We start from the raw sequence: 11,234 nt of genomic DNA, 5'->3' as shown, positions 1-11,234 counted from the left end.
TACCATTGTATCTGGGATTTAAATAATATCCTGTCCTTATACAGCAGTTGGCATGTAAGTGTCACCCTAATCCTGCCCGGTACTTTGGAGAACATCCTGCTGCTGCAGAACAAATTGCAGCCTTCCTCTCCCTAGTATTTGCCCTCTAAATATTACCCTGCTGTTTTATACAGCACTTATAAAGAATACCCTGCTGCCTTGTAGTAATTGATATGTAAGTGATACTGTCAGGGTGCAGGATACTTTAAGTCTGCTAATCCTGCCTACTACACTGGCACAAGATGATGCAGCAGGGCTGTACAGTGGAGGGTGCTGAGCTTCTCCCTTGAAGAAATTAGGGAAAGTGCTCCTCAGTCTTCATCTATGTTCTCTATTAGAGAAACTATGTATTTGCCCCTAGAGTCCCCATTTAAAAGAGTTAATAATCTTCTGCCCTTTCTTCTGCTGACCCTACCAGATGCTCTCCTTTAGTCAAGGTCAGGTTTGTCAGCAGAGAGGCTGTCACCAAGAGCAGCTGAGAACACTGGAAAACAAAGATGCTTTGGTTAACACAAGCCCCTTTTCCAGTTTTTCAGTCCACACAGGCCATCTCACTTCTGCTCTTGTTTTGGCCAATTTCACCCAATTGTCCTGCCGGTTGACTTAAGACGGGCCTCTTGCTTTCAATAAGCACATCAGACCAGCGTAAACCCATGTACTTTGTAAATATGCTCAGCCCTTTCTTTCCTAGGTGCCAAGGTCCCTCGCTTCCCCTGTGTCCTCCATGGCAGCTCACCTCCACATGTTGTTGGAGAGACAACATGTTTTGGCAGCTCCAGAATCAAAGACGAGAGTTGGGTTTGCTCGTGCTTAAAATGCAAGCATCTTTCTCATACTGCAGCCTCGGAGGAAAGCTGAAGCTTTCCTCGTGCCTCTGTTGTGCGTATGGGTGAAAGTGAAGACACTCAAATATGTTGGCTGGCACCTTCTCTTCAATCCTGGCACAGTTTATTTCCGATTTCTTCTATTCTCCTCCTGGATTTCTCTCTGTTCTGCAAATGCAACTGACTATTTTTCTGTAGATCTGCAGTGCCTCATCTGTCAGAGATGTCTCTCTCATTCTCTGATGTTGGTGTAATTAAACAATAATATTTCAAAACTGATTGGGAATCGGGGTCATTAGACACTCAGATAGCTGATTGGATTTATTTCCCTTATAAAATTATATCCTTTTCTAGAAGTTGCTCTAGGGACTCAAGGCCATGATTTGCAGAAGCAGCAAAGTGCCTGAAGACAGAGAGAAGCACTTCTGCAAATTCCATTAGGTGCCTCACTCATCCATTTGCATCTTTAAATTCTGAAATACCATGGATAATTTGTCAGACTATCAGAGTTTTACTAAACAATTTTGACATTCCCAGAAATCTCCATGCAAGAGCGCACTGTATCTTTTGTTGTTGTGTCAAAACTTGTACTCAAGATCTTTTAAAAGCTCAGTTTAGATGCCATCTGCTAATTTTGTTAGTGACCAGTGGGGCTTGCTTCTCTTGCTCTCCAAAATACTTGCTTATACTTTTCATTCTCTTTTGTGACATCCTTTTTGTAAGTTGGAGATTGCATTGAGTCTTTCAGAGAGCAAGCACAGAGCATACAACCTAAGGGGAGAGGATGTCCAACATGGCTTTTGAACATCCTCAATGCTGCACAGGCAACTCAAGAGGCCTCATATATTGGCTGGACAAGCCTGGAGTCTGCATGGACCAATCTTTGAGGGCCAGAACAAATATCAGCTGTATTCCCTCACCTTCCCAGTATAGTTCCAGTAAAAATCATTAACTTAAAGCATGACTCATTCAACCATGTTTGCAGGAATGGTCATCCTAAATGTCAGAGAATATTTTTGTTTTGACCATTTAGCTGGCAACTGGTTTTAATGAACATCGCTCTTGTCGTGTGGTTTATTTAAATGGTGTGGATCAATGTGCATTAATGCTGTGATGGAATTACCACAATCTGCAGACTGTACCACGACAGTGCCCGAATGTTTTGTGTGATTAAATCCAGTTCTCACACTGTGTGTAAAAGCTGAACAGGATTTTCCTTGTTATATTGTCTTATGGAATTAATTTTTCTGTCTGAAAGCAGAGTGTTCTGCACAAACTCGTGGGGATTTAGCCTTCCTTTTGAGAGCTCTCCCTGCTGTCTGTTTGGGACTTGTTACTTGTCTAGACACAGTTTTAATAACAGAATTCAGGCCTAAGGTTCCTAACCCCAGAGGTAAATGGAATCTTTTTCACTGATTCCAGTGGTAACTGGATCTGGCCACCAGATAATTTACCTGCCCATATTCTTGGAAGAATTGCAAGATAGTTTGGTTAAAATAGATCATAATTATTACTTGCCTTTGAATTGGCCTTTTATGCCAATAGTATAAAACAAATTTTACTTTTATACAGTTTCTCTTGTTAGTGTTTTGCATCCGAGTTAAAATACCAGTGTAGGATGCTCCAGGATCCATTTTAAAGCCCACATCTCCTCCATCAATGCTGGAGTATATTTGCTGGTTTAAAACACTTCACTAGGCAGTTATTTTGACTACAAAGGGATCTGTGTTAGTGCCTTTCTGCTCCCCAAAATGTGAACACTTGGTTTTAAGCTATTCCACATACCTCTTGAAAAACAACATTTTCTATTGCCCTTACAGAATGCTTCACCAAGCACTGGGCAATGTTTTGGCTCTCCCCCTCAACCACATCTCATACATAAAAATTTATTTACCTCTCAGAAATCTTTGTATTCCCATCTAATTACTGTTTTGGTTTCTTCCATACCTCGTTTTCTCTTTTTGAAGGTATGACATACGGATTTTGCTTAGCAAACTGCAGATTTGTCTTAGCAGCAGTGGTTCTCCAAACGTCTGTGGCTTATACTAAGGTTAAATTTATTTCCCTTCACAGTCTATACCTCACAGAATGATTTTATGTTTCTTATAAGAGCCTTGCTTTTATTCAGGATTCCCGTGGTCTCCTCAAATTCACATTTGTGCTCTCCAGGCTTGGTCAGCAGCATACTTTCTAGACTGCAAGATCTTTAGGGCAGGGACTGTTGTCTGCTTGTGCTGGGGTAATTCAGTGGAGCCCTGAGATCTGAGCTGTAATGAAAAGATTATTGATATGCATTCATTGACCTAGACTGAAACTAATTTTGGAGAGGCTAATTGTCTCTCTCTTGCATTCTCTTTCAATGTCACATCATCACAGTTGCTTCCTAAGTACATAAACCCATTTATAAATTCATGTATATGTAGAGAGAAAGCTCTCTATATACAAAACACACATTCAGGTCAAAGAGTTTGGTTGTTTTTGAAGTGCAGTGTTTCTGTTCTTCAGGATGGTTTCACGATGCGTTTGAAGGGGACAGACCTTTCAGTGTGGGCAGAGTTTTGTGAAGACGTTGAGATCTGCTTTGGAAAAAAGCAAAAAGCTGTGATTCAGTTTTGGATTGAAAAATGAGTTTTATATGATTAAAAAATTATCCTTTCATATTTGTTGCTAGTTTCAGAAAGTGTTTGTTTGAAAGGCTTTCTCAGGCAAGTTTTGGACTGATGCAAAAATAGAAATCTCAGCCAGGGAACTGAAACCCTTTTGCCAATTATTCCCTCTCCCATGCTGAGGGGTCCTGTTATCTTTTCTGCTGGGTGGATGAAAACATCACCCAGAGACCGACATCCACTTTCATGGAGGGGCCAGTGGCTAGAAGAGGACAATTTCTTAAACACCTTTTCCATCACATTACTCCTCCTCTTCCAACTCCCTGCCAGTCTCATAAAGTAGGACTTGAGCCTGCTGAAGTCTCTGATGGATGGTTTTCTCTGTGGCAAACCCAAAGCAAGCTTGTTTGGCTGTGAACTATCTTGTTATCTTCTTTCTTGTTGTGTTTTGTTTTCTGCTGTACAATTTGGCTTGGTATAAAAGCATTACTAGAGTAGAAAAAAAATAAGAGGAAAATTTATTTTCTGCCTGGAGTCCCCATTGGTTTCTGCCCAAACAGAAAAGAACAGGCTGAACCAAAGGCAGGAATTACTGTTAGGATAAAGTGATTTGACAAGTGAATAGGAGCAGTGGATGAATGTCTGTGCCCAACAGGACTACCCCTAGCAAGGAGAGCTGAGCATCCCTCAGTGTTCCCAACACAGTGAAATTCCCTTAGAACAACTGGTGCAGGACAGGGCAGACAACTGCACTTTGGGGTACCTCTGTCACCCAAGAGGAATGGAGCAAGATTGAAGTAAACAGGGACTTTATTGACTGAGCCAGTGAAATTGAGTTAAATACACACTGTGTGTCTTGGCTGAGGGGGAAGAGGGCACTGCATGCCAGAACAGTCTCCTGGTACGTGGATGGTTTGAACACACAGAAAAGGAAGGAATTGTACAGGGATGCAGGGCTACCAGGTGCCATGGGATGGCACTGGCTGAGGGAGTGACTGAGGATGAATATAAAGGAAAAAACTGAAAGGAGAGATAGACTGGTGAGATTTTAACAGGGCCTTAAACCCTCCATGTGCTTACAGGAAAGCCCCTGGTTTGTCCAGCCAAGCAGTAGCCACAGACACTGTCCCTACTCAGCACCCACCCGCTGCATGACTCAGTCCCTGGAAGGGAGGCAAGGGAGGGTGCATTGTCCATGGTCCACATAATCTTTCCACCACAGCTAAAACTGTCAAGATGGGGACAAAGTGAGCTAGGGAAGCTGATCTAGGAGGAAATGAGAGGAGACAGCCTCTCCATTCTCCTGCTGTCATGCATGAGGCGATTTCAGGGGTGCAATGCCCAACCAGTGATTAAGCTTTCATAGAACCAGAGATGGGAGTGAAAAGCTTCTTCTCTTTCTTAATCCTCCCTGTACCATTCAATCTGCTGGGTTAGCACAAGCTGGCATGGCTGTTTTGTGCTCAGCCTAACTGTCAGAGGTTTGCTGACAGAGGAAACTGAGAAGTAGAAGAGTCTTCCTCAACACAGCCAAGGCACAAAATACCCTCGTTATAGTTTGAATGTGGAGTCTGTGGTCTCTGTTCATACTGTGTGCCCTCTCCACAAACTGGAAGGCAAAGCCAGCCCAGTGCTTCTAGAACTGATGTTCATTATATCAGCCCCAGACAGCAGACAACTTTCATGAAAACCTACTCCAATATCTTGAAAAAGACCCCTCCTCAGGCTCAGGGGTGCATGAGAGCCCTCATCAGCAGTAGCAAACCCACACTTGCATTATCATTGGGGGTTCACATTGCTGCCAGAAAAATATCTGGAGTCCTAGTGACTAGAGACTTGTGAATCAAAGAGGAAAGGCTCTTAGACTCCTAGGATGCTCTGCTTGCATGCATGAGGAGTGCATGTGAACATTTGATACGCATGTGCCTTTCTAAGGAGCCACAAAAAGTTTGAGCATCTGGAAACAGGAGAAAATAGTAATCCCTTGCTTCTCCACTGAAAATGCCAGTGATCTGCTCAGTAGGAAAAGGTAGTTCTCCATCTTCTGGGGTTATGAAGAAAAAAATGCCGAGTGATAGATTTCAAATATTGCAGATTATTTATGGCAAGCAGTAACACTCGTTTGGACCATTGGCACTACCTCCTGAACAGCACATGGCAGGATATCTTCCCTCTTTCCATCCAGTAACCAGAAAGCCCCAGGATCTCTCCCATGCCATTTGCCCTTTGTCTTCCAGGTCATCCCAAAGGGAAGACTGAGTCAAGATTCAACCTTTCCAGCAAAACTAAACTGTGCATGTCTTGAATTTATGAGACAGGAAATCTACCTGGGAGGAAAGCTAGGGCTGAAACAGCCTCATTTAAGTAAATCTGAGCACAGTGTTTACACAATGTCTGGAATTAATGCAGAGAAAACTTTCAGGTGCCAACTTTGGAAAGAGAAAATGGGGAGCAAAAAGAGGGAGATACTGAGACTGTGATGAAGCTGGAAGCTCTTCCTCCAGGTTGGATGGAAGGTTGCTTTTACTGCTGCTAAGCACCAGCAGCATGCGATACTTGGTAACGCAAAGGTCAGATAGGATTGCTCACCTATATCTTTGGTGTCCAAGCTGTGACAATGTGAGGATGTTTAGTATTACCAGCTGTGTGTATTCCCAGCATGGACAGCTTCACAAAAGATGACGATGCAGCATGATGCATGTAAGGTAACAGTAGAAGGTGTCCTTAGCAAGTGGTTATTGCAGCCTGTGTGTCTTACAAGAGATGCCTACTTACATGAAGGGACACTAATGCAAGCTGAGGCTATGCAAAATACTACACAACTAGTACCAATCAGAAATGTGGTCACACTGAATGTCACTAGCATGACCCAAATATGCAGTTATTAGAGAGGCTCTGCAGACATGAACGTGGTCTTGTGGTTCTCACCTTGAATCTCTTAAGTTTGTTGAGTTTCCAGGACAGCGTGATGTTTTCTCTCTACCTGGAGCAAAGCAAGAGGAAAAATCTTTACCATTGTGAAGCTGACAGGGACCAGCTTCATGATGTCTCTCCAGTCCTCCCCAGTGCCTTGTTAGATGAACTTTCACACCACATTTCTTAGGAGGACATATGTTGCATCCAAGGCAATTTTGGGAAGCAGAGTATGAACAGATATCAGATTTGGGCAGTAACTAGCAAAGTCAGTTACGACTTAGTCTTAACTTAGTGTCCATGCCTATGGATTCTGTATTAAAACATGGTTTCAAAGGTGTTATGGATTACTGGAAAACCAGCCTTCTGAAGGGCTGAACTGGATCAGAGCAGAAGGGAAGAAAGGCGGAAGATAACCACGAATCTTCTGACACTGTAGAAGCGCTGCAGAGATTTGCTTCTCTACAGTCATGTTTGCATCTTGTTCTGAAGCCAGAAAGGGATGTTTTCTCATTTTTAAGGCAGCTTCTTTGCACAAATGAGGTTTCAGCCTACTCATGAAACAAGTGAAAACCTTCAGCACAACCTGTGCATCATTCACATGCTCCAGCAGAGTAATGGGCTATTCCCCAACTGGGACAAGTAGCTGCTGTCAGTCAGCTGAGCTTTACCCATCCCACACTAACTCTCTCAGCATCTGCACAGGACCTACCTGCCTGTTTAGCTGATGTCTGCTTGGAGCAGGTGGTTATCTGGTGATTTAGAGCAGGTAAATGGTAGCAGCCTTACCAGATTAATGGAAGGAACGTTTTCCAGGTTCCTCAGTCTTCCCTTTCTCCTGCTCTGTACTAGGCTTCGATAGCTTGGATCCTAGGTGGACAGAAACAACAGCTTTCATATTTCTCAGTGGGTTTCATGGTGAGTCTGTGCATTTGAACGGAAAAAGTTGTCACCTGAAGGTCTTGTTTTTTACTTCCTTGAATCATGGCCCAAGCTGCCATTTTCATACCTGATATCCAGGGATGATCTGGTTTCTCTTCTTTTGTGTTTTGGTGGGTTTCCTTCCTGTGTCTAGGGGAGCTCCAGAAAACAAGTGTAGGTTATTTATTTCTTTCCCTGGGATATAATTGTTTACCTGCCTCTTGCTATCACAGTAGAAGGGTAATGGGTGACTGTCGCTCCCAGAGACAGCATATCCAGGAGGAAAGAGCTTTCCAGATTCCATTGCTTTTTTGTGGATTGAATCCTTCCTTCCAGTTACAGCTAACTGCAGTGCAAAAAAAATGGGATATAAGGAAGCTCTATGAAGTGCATAATCACCCTTCCATCTCTAAAATTTAGATGTCTAACAGTGCTCCAGCCTCCCTTACTAGCTGATGGAGAAATGGCTAAACTACTTTTCAAAGGTTCTCAAGACATCTGTTTCATAAGGAGATGAATTGCTCTTTAGAAGTTTCTTTTTCTCCCCTTGGACTAGAGAGGATTTTGAGTGCAAGCTTCAGCTAGTCTCAAAGGCTCATTGTTCCCTTGAATTTAGAGGCTCTAGGGGCTGTTTGAATGTGGCTCTTGCTTTCCATATTGAGCAGACACTCAGAGCCACGGCAGCTCAGGACTTGGTGGTGATCCCACACCTCATATGAAAGGCTCCAGCTGTCATCTGCTTGCTGTAATGAACATTTTTCAACTTCTCTGTCCTTGAAGGACAGGAAAACTGTTGATATGTGTGTTGCCAGTGACAGTCTGCTCTGATTTTCCTTCAAGAGATAGTTTTGGGATGTCCAGTGGTATGGGTTTCTGCTGTTCTGGAGCCTCTGTGTTTAGCTTGTTTCTGATCATCCTGGGGGGAAAAAAAATACAAAATAAATGCTCCTGAAATTAATGGATTTGTAATGTAAAACCAATGTAAATCAAGGGAGAACGAGAGCTGTTCTGTGGTAGATAAGAGATAAATGCTTATAAAGATTTTTGTGTTCAGCATTATATTTGTTTCAGACCATACATCTGAACTTGGATCAATAACTGAACCTAGCACATGATTGTTTGGGTTTTGCTAAGATGTCCTGTGACATCTTGCTTATTCAAAGCATGTCCATACATCCTTGGGTATTTTGGCTTTTCCTGTAGTGTATGTGCAACATAATTAAATAAACAGTCAAATTATAACAGAGTGCAACTCTTTTATTAGAATCCTAGAATGGTTTGGGTTGGAAGGGACCTTAAAGATCATCCAGTTCCAACCCCCCCTGCCATCAGCAGGGACACCTTCCACTAGACCAGGTTGCTCAAAGCCTTATCCAACCTGGCCTTAAACACTTCCAGGGAGGAGCATCCACAGCTTCCTTGGGCAACCTGTTCCAGTGTCTGACCACCCTCACAGTGAAGAATTTCTTCCTAATATCTAATCTAAACCTGCCCTCTGACAGTTTAGAGCCATTACCCCTTGTTCTATCATTAACTGCCCTTATAAAAAGTCCTTCCCCAGCTTTCTTGTAGCCCCTTCAGGTACTGGAAGGCCGCTATAAGATCTCCCCAGAGCCTTCTCTTCTCCAGGCTGAACAGCTCCAACTCTCTCAGCCTGTCCTTGTAGGAGAGGTGCTCCAGCCCTTGGATCATCCTCGTGGCCTCCTCTGGACTCATTTCTTTTATTGAAAGAAAAGTCATAAAGATGCTGAAAATAGAATATCATAGAACCAAAATTGCAGGTCCAGGTAAATTTGGTTCTTTGTGGAGGAGGACAGGGAGGAGCTCTGGTCCATACATTATGGCTGAGGGTCAGGCTGGTACTAACCCCAGGCTGTATTAGCAGAGCTGTGCCTGACTGTCTTCATGCCCTCAGTAATGAGGGGTGCTTGAGGACAGGAGCCAGCTGAGCCTTGAGGTGAAACCTGATGTTATTCCTAGTCTTCAACAAATGTTCTCTGTTTCGTGCCTTATGCACTAAGAACGCCTCAGTGCCGTCAGTTTGCCATCTCCTGCAGCAATCCAGGCAGCCAGTGCTGCAAGACTGTCAGCGTGTGAAGGACTACGTCCCTCAGTGACAGAATAGCTGAGCAGTTACTGCCGTTGTGTCTTTCTGATTGGGGGGAAAAAAGGACTTTATTGTTCTGGGGATGGTTTCAGAAACAGAGCAGGCAGGAACAGCATCCAAACTGCTCTGTGCATAAAGACCTTACTCTCAGAATGGTTTGGAAACCAGACAGAATGGAATATTTCTCCTATTTTCTTTACAGCTGAAAAAACATGAAAAATCACAGGAGTGCATTTATTGCCATATTTCAGTTCCAAAGTTTGCCTTATTTAAAAAAAAAAAAAAAAAAAAAGAAGAAATAAAACTGGTTTTGCCCACCCCCCTCACTTTTTTTCCCCCCCTTCCTTCCCTCCCATTTCCTGGACCAGGCTGAGGTTTTTAACAGAAAAGCTCTCAGTCCTGCACAGAGGTTGGGAACATGCAGAGGGACAATAAAGTGTTTGTTCATAGAGATCATATAGGAACAGTCTGTAGTTTTACATGGTAGAGAAACCACCATTTGATGCTGAAGCCTACAAGGACATGGGACATGCTGTCTAAAAGTACATGAGAACCCTCCTGATGTCTCTGCTGGGTGATAGTGTCTCCTCAGACCTCACCAAACCCTTGTCCTGAAAATAATAGTGCTGAAATAAGGCTGGATGGAGGTGGCTGTGTGTCCTAGAGATACTAAGGTCTGTTTGCTGATGGGGAGCAAACAGGGTATGGAAAAGCATTTGAAGAGAGAGAATCTAAGGCTAAATGAGTAGCTCTGGGTTTTACTCTTGTTCAGGAGCCTCTTTATATCCCCAATTTTAAAGAAAATATTGTCTTTGGAAAGATCTAGGTAATCAGTGATATTTCATTAGCTGCCAGAAACAATACTTAAGTGCAGTAAAGGTGTTCCAAAACTAAGAAACAAGGAAGCTTAAAATTATCCATAAAAAAAAAAAAAAAAAGGACAACAGCAGGATTAAGGGTGATGAAAATAAATTTAATTGCAACAAGAGTGATTAACATGGTCTGGAACAAGCAAAGGCCACGGGAGAAACTGCAGATGTGACTCAATTAAAACAGACTAGAACAGAAAATGCTTTCCAGCAAGCAAACAAGTTACACTGTGCTGCAAATGGGCCATCTGGCTACTCTCCACTGTACAGTCTTACTGTGTAGGCACTTTGTTGGACTTTCACTGTCGTGACTTTTCTTGCTCCCTCCAGATTCTTCAGTCCTTTGAAAACCTGGGGACAGGGTTGGAAGAGCAAGGGATTAAACTTGTCTGCACATATGTACACACTTCCCTCCACACACACTTAGATTCTCAAATAAACATATTTATATGCAGCCAATTTAGGACAGTCTGCACACAACCTGATACAGAAACACAGCCTTAGGCGTAAAATAAAGTGGCAATAAACTTCAGTGAAAGGGACAGTTGTTCTGTGGGGCAGAAAGCTCCTGATCCTACCAGCATTTCCCAACTCTTGTCTTTTTTGGAAAAGCATGAGCTTTTTCTGAATGCTTCCTGGTCCAAGCTGAGCTGGAGAGGTCCTTATTTCTGTCTTGGTCACTGGTTAGAGAAGGTAGGATGGCTGGGATTTTTGTGGCAGTTTGGTTGGATTCTTGATCCTCCAGAGTGCTTGGTATTCTGCACAGGGACAGTTATTGTGATGCAGAGGCATAGCCATGACCTTGTGTAACTTGTCCTACCTCCTCTCTTCCTACCACAAAAACTGCCTGCTCCAGCTGTTCTCCCAGCAAGTGCAAATGGACTTTTGCAAGAAAGTAATCTGCAGGGCTGGAAGGTGTTTTTGTAGCATGGACCTTGCAGAAAGCAGAGTGTGA

The sequence above is a fragment of the Antrostomus carolinensis genome, unplaced genomic scaffold, assembly GCF_000700745.2.
Source record: "Antrostomus carolinensis isolate BGI_N321 unplaced genomic scaffold, ASM70074v2 scaffold9157, whole genome shotgun sequence".
Taxonomy (NCBI): Eukaryota; Metazoa; Chordata; class Aves; order Caprimulgiformes; family Caprimulgidae; genus Antrostomus; species Antrostomus carolinensis.
The sequence above is the reverse complement of the archived record's forward strand: the minus strand, read 5'-3'. Positions refer to the sequence as shown.